Below are 13,761 nucleotides of genomic sequence, written 5' to 3'. Positions count from 1 at the left end.
TACAAAGACTATATCAGGAATAATTCACAAATAGAATACAACAAAAGATGGGGAAGTCATGTGTAGATTTTCAGTTCATGTGGCAGTATACATGTATGTATTTTAATTTCAGCACCCTATAGATGGTACATCTGGCTTTTAAAACAGACAATGGTTTTAAATATTTCAGTTAGGCAAACCAGTGCCTTTGTTGAGGTGACAAATTCAGTGACAATCTTTTGAGATGCTCACTGAGATGCAGCCCTAAAAGGTTGCATTACTTGGGACTTGGGCTGGGGACAGCAGGATTTGGTGGACTGCCTTCTCATTTTTAAGTGACACTAGCCTGAGAACCTTGGCTGCACTGCTGCTTGTATTCAGCTGGTTTTCGCTGCATAGGAAAACATTGCTTTAAATAGCTTATATTTCAGCAAAGAAATTTCCATTTTAATTGGAAGTATGTCAGATTTTCCATTAAATGGCTAGCTAGTTAGAGTAATCAAAAAACTTGGTGTTGCTGACTCTAAATATCCAGAATCAGGATTTCGTATCTCAAAAACGTAATAGTGTGCTTAGATTTATAGTGTCACATCCTGAAGGGTCAGGGTTGGTAACAACTTAAAAGCAAGAAAACTCATTATAACAGATTTTTGAGCTTGTTGGTTTCCCTTTTGGAGTCTGTGATGGTGGTAATGTCAATCTTACACAGATTTAATACATTTTAAAAATAGGTGTTGAAATTCTGGATCATGCACAAACATTCCAGGCAAGGCTGTATGCTGACCATTTCATGGCTGTAATTCTACACAACTGTCAAAATGCCAACAAAGGAAATTTGGAAGGACTAAAGTCAACAGTACTGTTACGTACTGCTTTGAATACATCTACATGACTTTGCTATCTCAATGAAAGTAAAAGTTTAAGTGAATTTGTCATAGCTCATACCAGAGCCAGAGGCTGGGGTGAATCCTTGACTGTAAGGGATTCATAGTAGGCTGCCACCACATTAAAATAATGTGAGACAAACCACTCTCTCCATATAAGATTCCGGGGAAGAGGGAGTAAAGTGGCAAAACCCTGCCTAGAAGGGGCTGAGCATTCCTACACCTCTAGGGGGATGTGACTAAGGCAGACCCAAAACAAAGAGTAGCACACTTCACCAAGGGTTTTGTTAGCAATCGGTCCTCCCTTAACCTAAAGAGTTAACCGGAAGTGAACCCTGTCCTGACAGGCTAGGGTACAGCCACTCAGCACACGGTGGGCGGGTCCTTGAGGGCCTTACAGCACAAAGGGGTTCTGTTGTTTGCCAGGCAAGGCAAACAACAGGTTGGCTGGCCAGGCAATGGCAGCAACCCAGAGGACTGCAATCCTGGGAAGCTAGGACTGTAGGGGCCTAAGGTCTCTACAAGGTATGTGAAAAAAGCGGATGTTGGTGGGGGGGAAATGGTGGGAGGGATAAGTGTACCTTCCCCTGCTCTTAAAGCAGCACCCCCGCCACCTTCAAGCCTCCCGTGCGTGGTTCTGTGCACATCCCTAGTCTCTATCATGGATTTGGTGAGTTCAGGAAAGAAGCCGGGGCTTTGGCTTCGGGAAAATGTTTAGTCTAGGGAACAGTTTGTTAGTTAGCTCGTGTTAGACTTCTTCTTTTACTTTAGTGTGCTTTGCAGATCTTTACAACTGGTCTGTTGTGTTTTATCTGTAATGTAACTAAGCGAAGGAAAATTGAACCAGTGCCCTTTCCAACTAGGGCATTGCAAAAGTCTCTGTAGACTTTCAAATGTGTTTCTCTCCTCTGCTTACATTTATGTTCTTTGCAACTGGGGAACTACGATTTCTAAAGTGTGCCACCCAAATATCATCTGAGGGTGCTTTATGAAGTATTCTTGTAGTTACTGAGTGTTCCTTTGACCTGTAAGCTGAGAGAGCCGCAGACTGAAGCAGTCTGCCTCTGAGTGGATTTTTAATTTAGGAAAAGGGGTTTTACTCTGGTGCAACACGTGTCTCAATTTTGACAACTCTACCGGATTTTCTCATCACATGTAATCTGCATATGGAATGTTGTTGGTTTTTTGGTATGTTTTCCATTGGTAAAGAGAGGGAGAGTTTTTCTCTGGAATTTTGCCCACACTGTTAAAAAGTGGGCGTGGCAGCAGCAATTGGGCTACTAAAAGGAACAGTTTAAGTTTTAAAGGAACAGCCTTTGTTAAGCAAACATGGAAGGAATGATTCAGCATTTTTATTCCCCCCCACCTGGGCTTGCTTTGAAACAAAGGCTGAGCTAAAATCCTCTACAGGTTTATTATAGATTAAAACAAGAGTATGCAATAAGAACAATTGTCTCCTCATAAAGCATATTGTTAGAGAGTTTTCATTAACTAGGCAACTCAGATTCAAGCAAAACAATAAAGGAAAATAACTTCCCCCATGCATCTAACTGAACTGGTCCCTATCTTATTAGTCATAGGCAGGGATCTTCCTGCTGTCTCCAGGCTGTGGCCTTCCCATTTCCCCAGAAGCTTCTCAGCCAGCTGCTTCTTCAGGGCATTCTTGGGACAGAACAATCAAACAGAACAAAGCTTTCTCCTCTTCTGCTGGTGTCTGTGAGTGTAGTTAGGAAAAAGTCCTATACTCCCAGCAGTTGCTCTAAGTGAGATCTAGTCCCCTCTGAAATCCTTCCCATCACTACAGAATTGAAAAACCTTTAGCAATAATATATACTATATATATATATAAGTCCTAACATATAGTATATGCTAGGACTTCTATAACGATGCTATTCAGCTGTGCCATCGTCATACGAGAAGTCAGTAACAAATTTTGAAATGGTGAATTCTGTTGACTGATTCTGTGAAACAAATGATGCTGATATTGTCCATAGGTAGGAGTTCGGCCTGGGTTCAAATGCTAACTTAGGCATTAACTGACATGGAAAACATTGTGCACACTGGTGTGTTGGAGCCCAAGGTTTATTCTAAACTTTATTTCTTATTGCATGAGTGGCAGGTTCAGCTCATCTCCATTCATCAGCATCCTTTTACACCAGAATTTTCTAAGAGAAAGATGGGAAGAAAGATGGAAGGGAAAATAAGAACAGAGAGAAAAAGAGGGAAAGTAATGAAGGAAGTAAGTGAAAAGGAAGAGACAGAGAGGAAGCAGGAAAATGGAAGTGCCTTGTGAAGAATGAGAGTGTAAGGGAAGGCTCTACTATGCTTTTTGTTTAAGGTTATGAAGATTGAAAGGAAACAGTATTCATCTTTATTTTCTATGTTTTTCCTATTTGTAAGAAACTACTTATTTCCTTACTAAACTCCATAAGCTTAACTGCACAAAAACTTGTTTCCACTGCACAAAATGTTTCTAACTTCATGACAGAATAAACCTTGTTTCAGCTTCAGTTCCTTAATATGGGTGTCATTTTCTACTTAGGCTTTGTGCTTTTCCATGGTTTAGAACATAAGAACAGTCCTGCTGGATTAGGCCCAAGGCCTATCCAGTCCAGCATCCTGTTTCACACAGTGGCTCTCCAGATGCCTCTGGGGAGCCCACAGGCAAGAGCTGAGGTCATGCCCTCTTTCTTGCTGTTGCTCCCCTGCAACTGGTATTGAGAGGCATTGTGCCTCTAAGGCTGGAGGTGGCCTATAGCCACAAGACTACTAGCCATTAATAGACGTGTCCTCCATAGATTTGTCTAAGCCCCCTTTAGAGCCATCCAAACTAATGGCTATCACCACATTCCACTGATTTAATTTTTATGTCGCCTAATAGAGAAATCTCTGTATTAGATTTCCCATGGCAAAGGATCTCCCATGGCAGAGAATTCCATAGATCAATTATGCGCTGTGTGAAAAAATACTTCCTTTTGTCGGTCCGAAATTTCCTGGACTTCGGTTTCATAGGATGAAACTGAAACTCCTGGTATCTGTAGTATAGAGGTTCCTTAACACCTGCCACAGTGACTAGCATTTGTAAAGGAACTATGTCAGCCAACACAGGGCTACCATCACCTATTGAGAACAGCACAGCAGCATGCAAGGGCATCTGCACAACAATTAAATGCTCAATAGAATGTTGCCTATCTCTTAAGGAACTATCAGAACAGTTCCAGGACTAGATGGAGCTAGACTTCTCTGTTCTTTCGACCATTTTATTTGCTGGACCTTCAGATATGTCAGCAGTGATTCTGAGAAGCAAATAGATTTCGAAGATCTCTCTCTTTTATTTGAAGCAGGTTCATTTATTAATCAATGTGAACAAAATATCATGTAGTTTTGTAGTTACTCCTTCCCTCACCAACCACCATGTCCAGATGAAACAGTCAGGGACCCGTGCAGGAACCAAAGGTTGGCAGGTTCAGATGGCATGCTCGCTGGGAGTGTGCATGCCCTGGAAACCTCTGGTTCCAGTCTTACTACTTACTTATCCCTGCTAACTAGGCAAAGAGGCACTTTTTAAACATGGTGATTCTCTTTATTTAGCGGGGGAGAGCAACTGGCCCTATCCATCTCTAGCACAGTACCCTTCCAGTGGCTGTTGCTGCTGTCTATCTTATGTTTCTTTTTAGACTGTGAGCCCTTTGGGGACAGGGATCCATCTTCATTCATTTCTCTGTCTCTGTCTCTCTGTCTCTGTCTCTCTCTCCCTCTCCCCTCCCCACCCTTTCTATGTAAACTGCTTTGGACACTTTTGTTAAGAAGCGGCATATAAATTGTTGTTGTTGTTAAATAGTACTGTCAGAGCTGTGGCAAGGCATTTGTATGCCCTAGGCAAAGTTTGACATTATGCTCTCAGTGAAGGTATGAAGTACACAATTTTAACTCTCAAAACACATTCTTGTGTCAGTTCTTGACTTCCTGAGATGCTCTGTCCACCTTGTCACCGACATTTGATGTTGGGTGCACTGTCTTGGGTGGAAATGGGGTGGAAGTCAGGAACCCATGCAGGAACCGAAGTTTGACAGGTTCAGATGGCACACCTCCTGGGATTTTGCACTCACTGGGAACCTCTGGTTTCAGTCTTACTACTTTCAGGTGGTCATGTAAAGCAGCAATAATGTTTATAACAGGATCCAGATATCCCTTCCTGCCATAAGCAACATACGTATAGATTTCTTGAGAAGCAGTTGGCTCATGTGTACATTTCAGGCTGCTTGTTTTGTGAAAGAGGGTGGGATTCTTGTTTTGTATTGTAGCTAAGTCTGTCTGCCATTCGTATTGTTTTGGGAAACATCTCTGTTCCGCACACCTCAAATTGCCAAATATCCATGTGGTACTGTCCACTGAAAGGCTTTGAACCATCATTTTAACGCCTGCGACTTGAAACATCTCAAGTCATATGCCATGGAGGAAGACATTATCCAATACTAAAAAGATGTTTATAACACTTAATTGTTAAAATCGTTATTTGTTGCACCTAGGGTTGCCATATTGCCAGGATTGGCCTGGACAGGAATTGGACTTTGTGTCTAGGATGTGGGAAAGCTGTTGCCTTGGATGTGAAAATTGCTTTAATTTTACTATTTTTTCTGGTGTTTCTCTCCAGGCATTGTAGCTATATGGTTCCAATGTTTAAAAGCCCCTGTAGTGATCAGCCTCCCAACTCTAATAGGGTTAACAGGAAGTGAATCTCTGGCCTTGACTGACAGGCTGGCGACTCCAGGTCTTGACCAACCAGTCCACCAGGTTGTGGGGCATGAGGGCTGCTGAGCAGAATGCTAGGAGGAAGGAGGAAGAAGAAGAGAGTGCGGAGAGGCAGTGCCAAGCATGAAGGTTGCTCCTGCGTGGTGAATGCTGCAGGACAATCTCTCAGGGTGAGAGAGTTGTAGGGACTTGAGCTTGCCAGGATTTTTGGTGATTTTTCAAGGGGGAATGAAGCCAAAGTTTTTGAGGCTTTGGAAAACTAGCATAGGGGGAAGTATGTTTAGTCAGACTTTGCATTAGGAATTATTTTGCTTTCTGTGTACTCTTTGCAATTCCTAAATATCTGTTCTTTGTAACTAAGTAACTAAGATTTCAATGTGTGGCATCTAAAAAAGATCTGGGCGTTCTGAAACATTCTTGTAATCCAAGCTAAGCATTTTTGAGTGTATCCAAAAAGCCAAAGCTTCAGATGAACCAGTCTATAGCAATTGAATAAAATATTTTTCTGTATTTTTTACAAGCCTCCCAGAGTTGGTTATTAACTCAAGAGAAGGGGGGTGGGTGGGTTGTTGGAAGGAGGGAATTCCTTTAGTGCAGATGCATCATCAAAAGAGCTTAGCCAGCTATCATTAGCTCCATGTGCAGGCAAATACACAGGGGAGCAGTGTTTTTTTATACACTTGCCTGTTAGCAAGGGGAAGCAAAGTGAAATGGGGCTTTTCAGTCACTTAAGCCCCATCAGGAAAAACTTTGAAAAGTGACTTGGTAGCAGTGACTTAATCTACCAGATATTCGTCTTTTCATTAAACTACCAGAGTTTTCCCTTTTTCTTTCTTTAACTTCTTGCTTTAAAAGTTAAAGCTTAAAACCCAGTCAGCTTTGTAGCTCAGCGGGAAAGCTGACTAAGCAAAATTCTCCCTTGTGAGTCAGCTGGCTGGGACTGGTTCCTGACAGCCTTTACCTGCTCTCTGGCACCAGTGCTTCTGACTGGCTAGGCTGGCTCTCTCTCTGTGGCTCAGTAAACAGCTTGCCCTCCTTTCTGGTTCAACTTAAGAGTTAGTGAGGATGATAGTGGACCTCTAAAATTAGATGTGAAGTATATGGACACATCTGAAGTATATGTGCAATCCTGATTTACACCATGGCTCATCTGAAGCCATACACTGTGGTTTAACTCTGGATCACAAACCTGAATGTGAAACAGATTAGTTTCATATGCCAATCTGTGAACTGAAATTAAACCACAGTTCTAACTTTGCACAGGATGTGCAGCCATGGCAATTCATAATGTAAATGTAATTCTTGCTAGACCCAAGGAGGTTGGGAGGGGCAGGAAAGGAGTATGCCATTTCAGTAAGCTTCAGGTTATGTTCCTGATTCAAATGAACCATAGATGGTTGATTGTCTGAACCAGCCCTAAGTGTAGGATATATATTGCGTGTACAAATCTAAATCCGGCATAGGTTAGGAATGGGCTTTTGGAAATTAGAGAAGCCCCAACAGGACAATTCACTCCCCCTACCACATGGAGGCAACTGATCCCATGGCAATTGCCCCAGGTAGTACAGTGGTTTGGAGTGGATGGGTTCTGGGTTGCTAAATAGCATGGGGAGACTGGGAAAAGGTGCAGGGATATCTGTAGTTCATCCTGTAGTTCATCCCAGAGCTTTCCCCACCTGCCCAGCCTCCCACGTACCGGTTCTAGTTTGGGAATTAAAGACCTTCCCTCCAACCACTGTACTACTTGAGGCAGTTGCCCCTGGATTGGCTGCCTGCACATAGTGGGGGGGAGGGAATGGCCCTATTGGAACTTCTAAAAGCCCACACCTAGTGTCTGTCATGCTTGATACAAGCCTGTGTAAAGAGAGGTTTGTACTAACGATCTTTGCAGTGATCCATTTTCCCTCACAATTTGGATTCTGTGCCTGCGCAGTGAACCCTACAGAAGAATTCCAGGCCCTTCGAGATGCTCCTTTGTCTCCGCTGTATCATGCATATGGCACAACAGTTATTTTTGTCAGGAGAGTGCCTTTCTCCTCAGTTCCTTCTTGACCACTGTGGTGCTCACATCATGAAGGATTTACTCTCTCTTATCTATTACCTATCTATCATCCTGTGAGAGATGTTCCTGTGATCATAAACTTTTCTTGACCCCATGGCTTTACTACGGACAGTATTACAGCTTATGCTTTGGATTTTGTTTTCCCTTTGTTCTTCTCAGTGATTTCTTGGCTTTGACTATGGTCTGTCTTTCAGTTTCCCCCTTTGCCTTGCCCCTCTCTGTTGGTCTAATGGGTGCTAAAAAACCTTTTTAAAGTGTGCTTTTTGTGGGTGTACTTTGCCATCTTCTGACAGGCAGAGTGAATGCATGCTTTTTCTAGGAGATGGGCATAACATGATAGCCTGCAAAGTTGGTTTAGCCTTTTTGAGGCAAACCTAAAACAGCAGAGAACTTAGTCTTAGAGTTGCATTCTTCGAAACCACTCTTAGGCCACCCATTAATGCCAAAATTGCCATTTCCATCAACATCGACATCATCAATGTCAGCTGACTGCCACCCCTTGGGATGGAGGGTGACATCGGGGGGGATCTAACAAGCTCCTAATAACAGAGACTCAACCTTTATGTCCTTGACTGACATGGCTTATACTATCTAACAGGAAGGCTGTTGTAGAGGGCCTGGTTGAGATTATAAATGCTTCTCTGAGTGAGGGCAGGATGCCTTCTTGTCTGAAGGAGGCAATCATTAGACTGCTTCTGAAGAAACCTGCCTTGGATCCCTCAGAGCATCTACCGGCCTGTTTCCAATCTTCCATGGCTGGACAAGGTGATTGAGAAGGTGGTGGCCTCCCAGCTCCAGGCGGTCTTGAAGGAAACTGATTATCTAGACCCATTCCAAACTGGCTTTCGAGGGCTATGGGGCGGAGTCTGCCTTGGTCGGCCTAATGGATATTCTCCAATTGGGAACTGACAGAGGGAGTGTGACTCGGTTGGTCCTTTTGGATTTCTCGGTGGCTTTTGGTACTATTGACCATAGTATCCTTCTGGAACGTCTGAGGGGATTGGGGGTGAGAGGCACTGCTTTGCAATGGTTCCACTCCTACCTCTCAGGCAGATTCCAGATGGAGTCCCTTGGAGACAGTTGTTCTTCTAAATCTGAACTTTCGTATGATGTCCCTCAGGGCTCCATATTGTTTCTGATGTTGTTTAACATCTACATGAAACCACTGGGAGAGATCATCGGGATTTGGTGCATGGTGTTATTAGTATGCTGATTACACCCAAATCTACTTCTCCATGTCAGCCTCATTGGGAGAAGGCATAACCTCCCAAAACACCTGCCTGGAGGCAGTAATGGGCTGGATAAGAGATAACAAACTGAAGCTGAATCCAGATAATATGGAGATACTTATTGGGTGGAGTCGATACTTGAGAGACGATATTGATCTGTCAGTTCTGGATGGGGTCACACTCCCCTGGAAGGAACAGGTATTCACTCTGGGGGTGCTTCTGGATCTGAAGCTCTCTGTGATGTCCCAGGTTGAGGCAGTGGCCAGAGGTGCTTTTTATCGGCTTCAGCTGATATGCCAGCTGTGTCCACTTCTTGAGATGAACAACCTCAAAACAGTGGTACATATGCTGGTAACCTCTAGGCTGGATTACTGCAATGCGCTCTATGTGGGTCTGCCTTTGTATGTAGTCCGGAAACTGCAGTTGGTCCAGAATACGGTAGCCAGGCTGGTCTCTGGGTCATCCTACCCTCAATGAAATTGCAGCACATCCTCCATCTAGCTCACCTACAGAAGAGAGCAAGTCATACCAAATTCAAGTGGTAGACATGGTAAGGACTTTCATCTTGGAATTAAAGGCACCATTGCCTGAGGTCAAGGACCCCATCTTGAAATTCATGACTAGTTGCTCAGCCACCTAACCAGCATCTCCGCCAATGCTGCCTGTCCTTGCCAGTTCTGAGAAATTGTGCTAGGACATGCCATCAGCTTCTGAAACAACTTCGAAGAGGCTGGGAAGTTTGTAAGAACATAAGACAGCCCTGCTGGATCAGCCCCAAGCCCCATCTAGTCCAGCATCCTGTTTCAAACAGTGGCCCACCAGATGCCACTGGAAGCCTACAGCAGAAGTTGAGGGCATGCCCTCTCTCCTGCTGCTACTCCCCTGCAACTGGTACTTAGAGACATCCTGCCTTCGAGGCTGGAGGGGGCCTATAGCCCTCTGACTAGTAGCTGCTGATAGACCTCTCCTCCATGAAGTTATCCAAACCCTTCTTAAAGCCATCCAGGTTGTTGGCTGTCACCACATCTTGTGGCAGAGAATTCCACAAGTCGATTATGCGTGAAAAAGTACTTCTGTTTGTTGGTCTTAGATTTCTCGGCAATCAATTTCATGGGATGACCCCTGGTTCTAGTGTTATGTGAGAGGGAGAAGAATTTCTATCCACTTTCTCCACACCATGCATGATTTCCTAGACCTCTATCACGTGTCCCCACAGTTGTCTTTTTTTCTAAACTAAAAAGCCCCAGATGTTGTAGCCATGCCTCATAAGAAAGGTGCTCTAGTCTCCTGATCATCTTGGTTGCCCTTTTCTGCACCTTTTCCAGTTCTACAATGTCCTTTTAAAGATGTGGTGACCAGAATTGTACACAGTACTCTATGTGTGGCTGCTCCATAGTTTTGTATAAGGGCATTATAATATTAGCAGTTTTATTTTCAACCCCCTTCCTAATGATCCCCAGCATGGAATTGGCCTTTTTCACAGCTGCTGCACATTGAGTGGACACTTTCAATGAGCTGTCCACCACGACCCCAAGATCCCTCTCTTGATCAGTCACCGACAGTTCAGATCCTATCGATGTATACTTGGTTGGGGGTTTTCGTCCCAATGTGCATCATTTTACACTTGCCAGCATTGAAGCACATTTGCCATTTTGTCGCCCACTTCCCTAATTTAATGAGATCCTTTTGGAGCTCCTCACAATCCGTTTTAGATTTCACTACCCGGAAGAGTTTGGTATCATCTGCAAATTTGGCCACCTCGCTGCTTACCCCTACTTCGAGATCATTTATGAATCAATTAAAAAGCGCTGGTCCAAGTACAGAGTCCTGTTGGACCCCACTTCTTACTTTCCTCCATTTTGAAAACTCTCCATTTATCCCTACCCTCAGTTTCCTGTCTTTCAACCAGTTAGCAATCCACATATGTACTTGTCCCCTTATCCCATGACAGCTAGGTTTCCTCAGGAGTCTTTGATGAGGAACTTTGTCGAAAGCTTTTTGGAAGTCCAGGTATACTATGTCAACTGGATCACCCTTATTCACACATTTGTTGACACTCTCAAAGAACTCCAGAAGGTTCGTGAGGCAAGATTTACCTTTGCAGAAGCTATGCTGGTTCTCTCCCAGCAGGGCCTGTTCTTTTATGTGCTTTACAATTTTATCCTTGAGGATGCTTTCCATCAATTTACCTTGAATGGATGTTAAGCTAACTGGCCTGTAATTTCCCAGATCGTCCCTGGATCCCTTTTTGAAAATCAGTGTTACATTTGCTACTTCCCAGTCCTCCGGTACAGAGCTTGATTGCAGGGATAAGTTATATATTTTAGCAAGGAGGCTGGCAATTTCACATTTGAGTTCTTTGAGGACTCTTGGATGGATGTTGTCTGGCCCTGGTGATTTGCTAGTTTTCAGTTTTTCAAGACACTTTACAACATTATCTCATCACTGCTATCTGACTCAGTTCTTTAGCCTCCATCCCTGAAAAGCCTGTTTCAGGAACAGGTGTATTCTCAGTATCCTCTGCTGTGGAGACAGACACAAAGAACTCATTTAGCTTCTCTGCAACCTCCATATCCTCTTAATAATCCCTTTCACTCCCTCATTATCCAAAGGTCCAACCGTCTCTCTGACAGGTTTCCTGCATCTGATGTATGTATGTATGTATGTATGTATGTACGTATGTATTTATTAGATTTGTATACAGCCCTTCCAAAATGGCTCAGGGCAGTTTACAGCAAGATAAAAACAATTAAAACAAATTAACAATTAAAATCAAACTATTAAAACACAATAAAACCAATTAAGCAGCTAAAAACCGTGGAAATCAGGGCAACAATTTAAAACAATGTAAAACAATTAATCATTTAAAACCTTGGAAGGCCAGGCCAAACAGATAGGTTTTAAGGGCTCTCCTGTAGGAGAGGTTTTAAAGAGGTTTTTGTTATTCCCCTTGATGCTTTTAGCTAAATGTTCCTCAAACTCTTTCTTTGCCTCCCTTATAGCCACCTTGCATTTCTTTTGCCAGAGTTTGTGTTCCTTCCTGTTTTCTTCATTTGGACAGGCCTTCCAATTTTGGAAAGAAGTCTTCTTCTCTTTTATGGTTTCCTTGATGTTACCTGTTAGCCATGCTGGCATCCTCCTGTACTTAGTGGTACCTTTCCTCCTTTTGGGTATACAATCTAACTGGGCTTCTAGTATTGTGGTTTTGAATAAACTCCATGAACTCTGGAGTGAAGTTACTCTTCTGATTTTCCCTTTCAGCTTTTCCTCCATACTCCTCATTTTGGAGAAGTTTCCTCTTCTGAAATTCAAAGTGTCTGTGTTAGACTTCTTTGGTGATTCTCTCCCCACATGTATGCTGAATCTGATCGCACTATGGTCACTGTTCCATAAAGGGTTGGTGACAATAGCATCCCGCACAAGGTCCTGGGTGCCACTCAGGATTAAGTCCAAGGTCACCTTCTCTCTCGTTGGTTCCAAGACCAACTATTCTAGGGCACAGTCATTCAAAGTATCTAGAAATTTGACCTCTCTGTCATTACCTGACTGTGAATCTACCCAGTCTATGTGTGGGTAATTGAAGTCACCCATTATTACTGCCCTGCCTCTCCTTGAAGCCTCCCTAATTTCCTCCTTCAACTCCCAGTCACTGTCAGCATTTTGATCCGGAGGGCAATAGTATGTCCGCAGTAGCACATTTCCTTTCAAACCTTGTATTATCACCCACAGGGTTTCTGTGGAGGACTCGGGTCCACCTAGGTTTTCTACCTTGTTAGATTCTATCCCTTCTTTAACATACAGTGCTACTCCACCTCCAAGGTGCCCCTCCCTGTCCTTTCTATAGAGTTTATATCCAGGGATAACAGTGTCCCACTGGTTCTCACTGTTCCACCATGTTTCTGTTATGCCCACTATATCTATTTCTGTGTTAGCAACCAAGCTCTCCAGCTCACCCATCTCGGCTTGGAGGCTTCCGGCATTGGCATATAAAGCACCTAGATGCTGAATCTCTCCCCGGTGTATGCTATTTTTCTTTTGACTCTTTGACCAGCTGGCACAGCCTTCTGTCTGCTCTTAATGTGGTTCTGCTCTGTCCCCTTCTGTTTTATCTGAATCCTCTGCACCCTCGCACTTTAAGGGATGACATTTGCCAAACTGGATATTGTCCAGCTCCTGTTGGCTATTCCCCAGGCATTTGCTTCCATTTGCTGGTCCCAATTTCCTGGCAATCAATTTCATTGGATTACCCATGGTTCTAGTGTTGTGTGAGAGGGAGAAGAATTTCTCTCTATCCACTTTCTCCACTCCGTACCTTAAAGTGGCGATTGACTTACTCAATCGCCTTAAAGTGGCAATTCTCTTATTTAGCAGGGGGAGAGCAACTAGTCATATCCATCCCCAGCACAGCATCCCTCCAATGGCTGTTGCTGGTGTTCTACCTTATGTTTCTTTTTAGATTGTGAGCCCTTTGGGGACAGGTGACCATCTTCTTCATGTATATTTCTATGTAAACTGCTTTGAGAACTTTGGTTGAAGAGCAGTTTATAATTATCTGTAGTAGTAAATAAAATCGTACCGTAGTAGTAATATCCCAAAAAACTGCTTTATTTTACTAGTTTTTAAAATTAACATTTTATTGAAAGGTTTTTGTTTTGTTTTACAGACATTCCCAGTTGCCCTTTCCCTCCTGCCACCTTGCCTGTTTACCCCCGCATCCAACTCCTCTAACATAAATTGATATATATATATATATATATATATATATATATATATATATAACAAAACCTCAGCAAATATAAATGTAAGGCAAACATATATTATATAGTACAGTATCCTCCTGATTCATAACTAGAAG

The 13,761-nt window shown here is 43.2% G+C and overlaps 1 protein-coding gene and 1 long non-coding RNA gene across 5 annotated transcripts in view; both read left to right on the top strand.

The window, feature by feature from the left end:
• LRBA (LPS responsive beige-like anchor protein) overlaps window positions 1-13,761 on the top strand; it is a 567,920-nt gene that overhangs the window by 140,806 nt on the left and 413,353 nt on the right. The gene's annotated exons all lie outside the window — the stretch shown is intronic.
• On the top strand, window positions 1,341-3,373 carry LOC128325984 (uncharacterized). The gene is made up of 2 exons (XR_008307779.1): window positions 1,341-1,388; window positions 2,983-3,373. It is a non-coding gene; the product is annotated as an uncharacterized LOC128325984 (long non-coding RNA).

This window comes from Hemicordylus capensis, chromosome 5 (genome assembly GCF_027244095.1).
Source record: "Hemicordylus capensis ecotype Gifberg chromosome 5, rHemCap1.1.pri, whole genome shotgun sequence".
Classification (NCBI taxonomy): domain Eukaryota; kingdom Metazoa; phylum Chordata; class Lepidosauria; order Squamata; family Cordylidae; genus Hemicordylus; species Hemicordylus capensis.
This window is presented reverse-complemented; position numbering and strand designations above follow the sequence as displayed.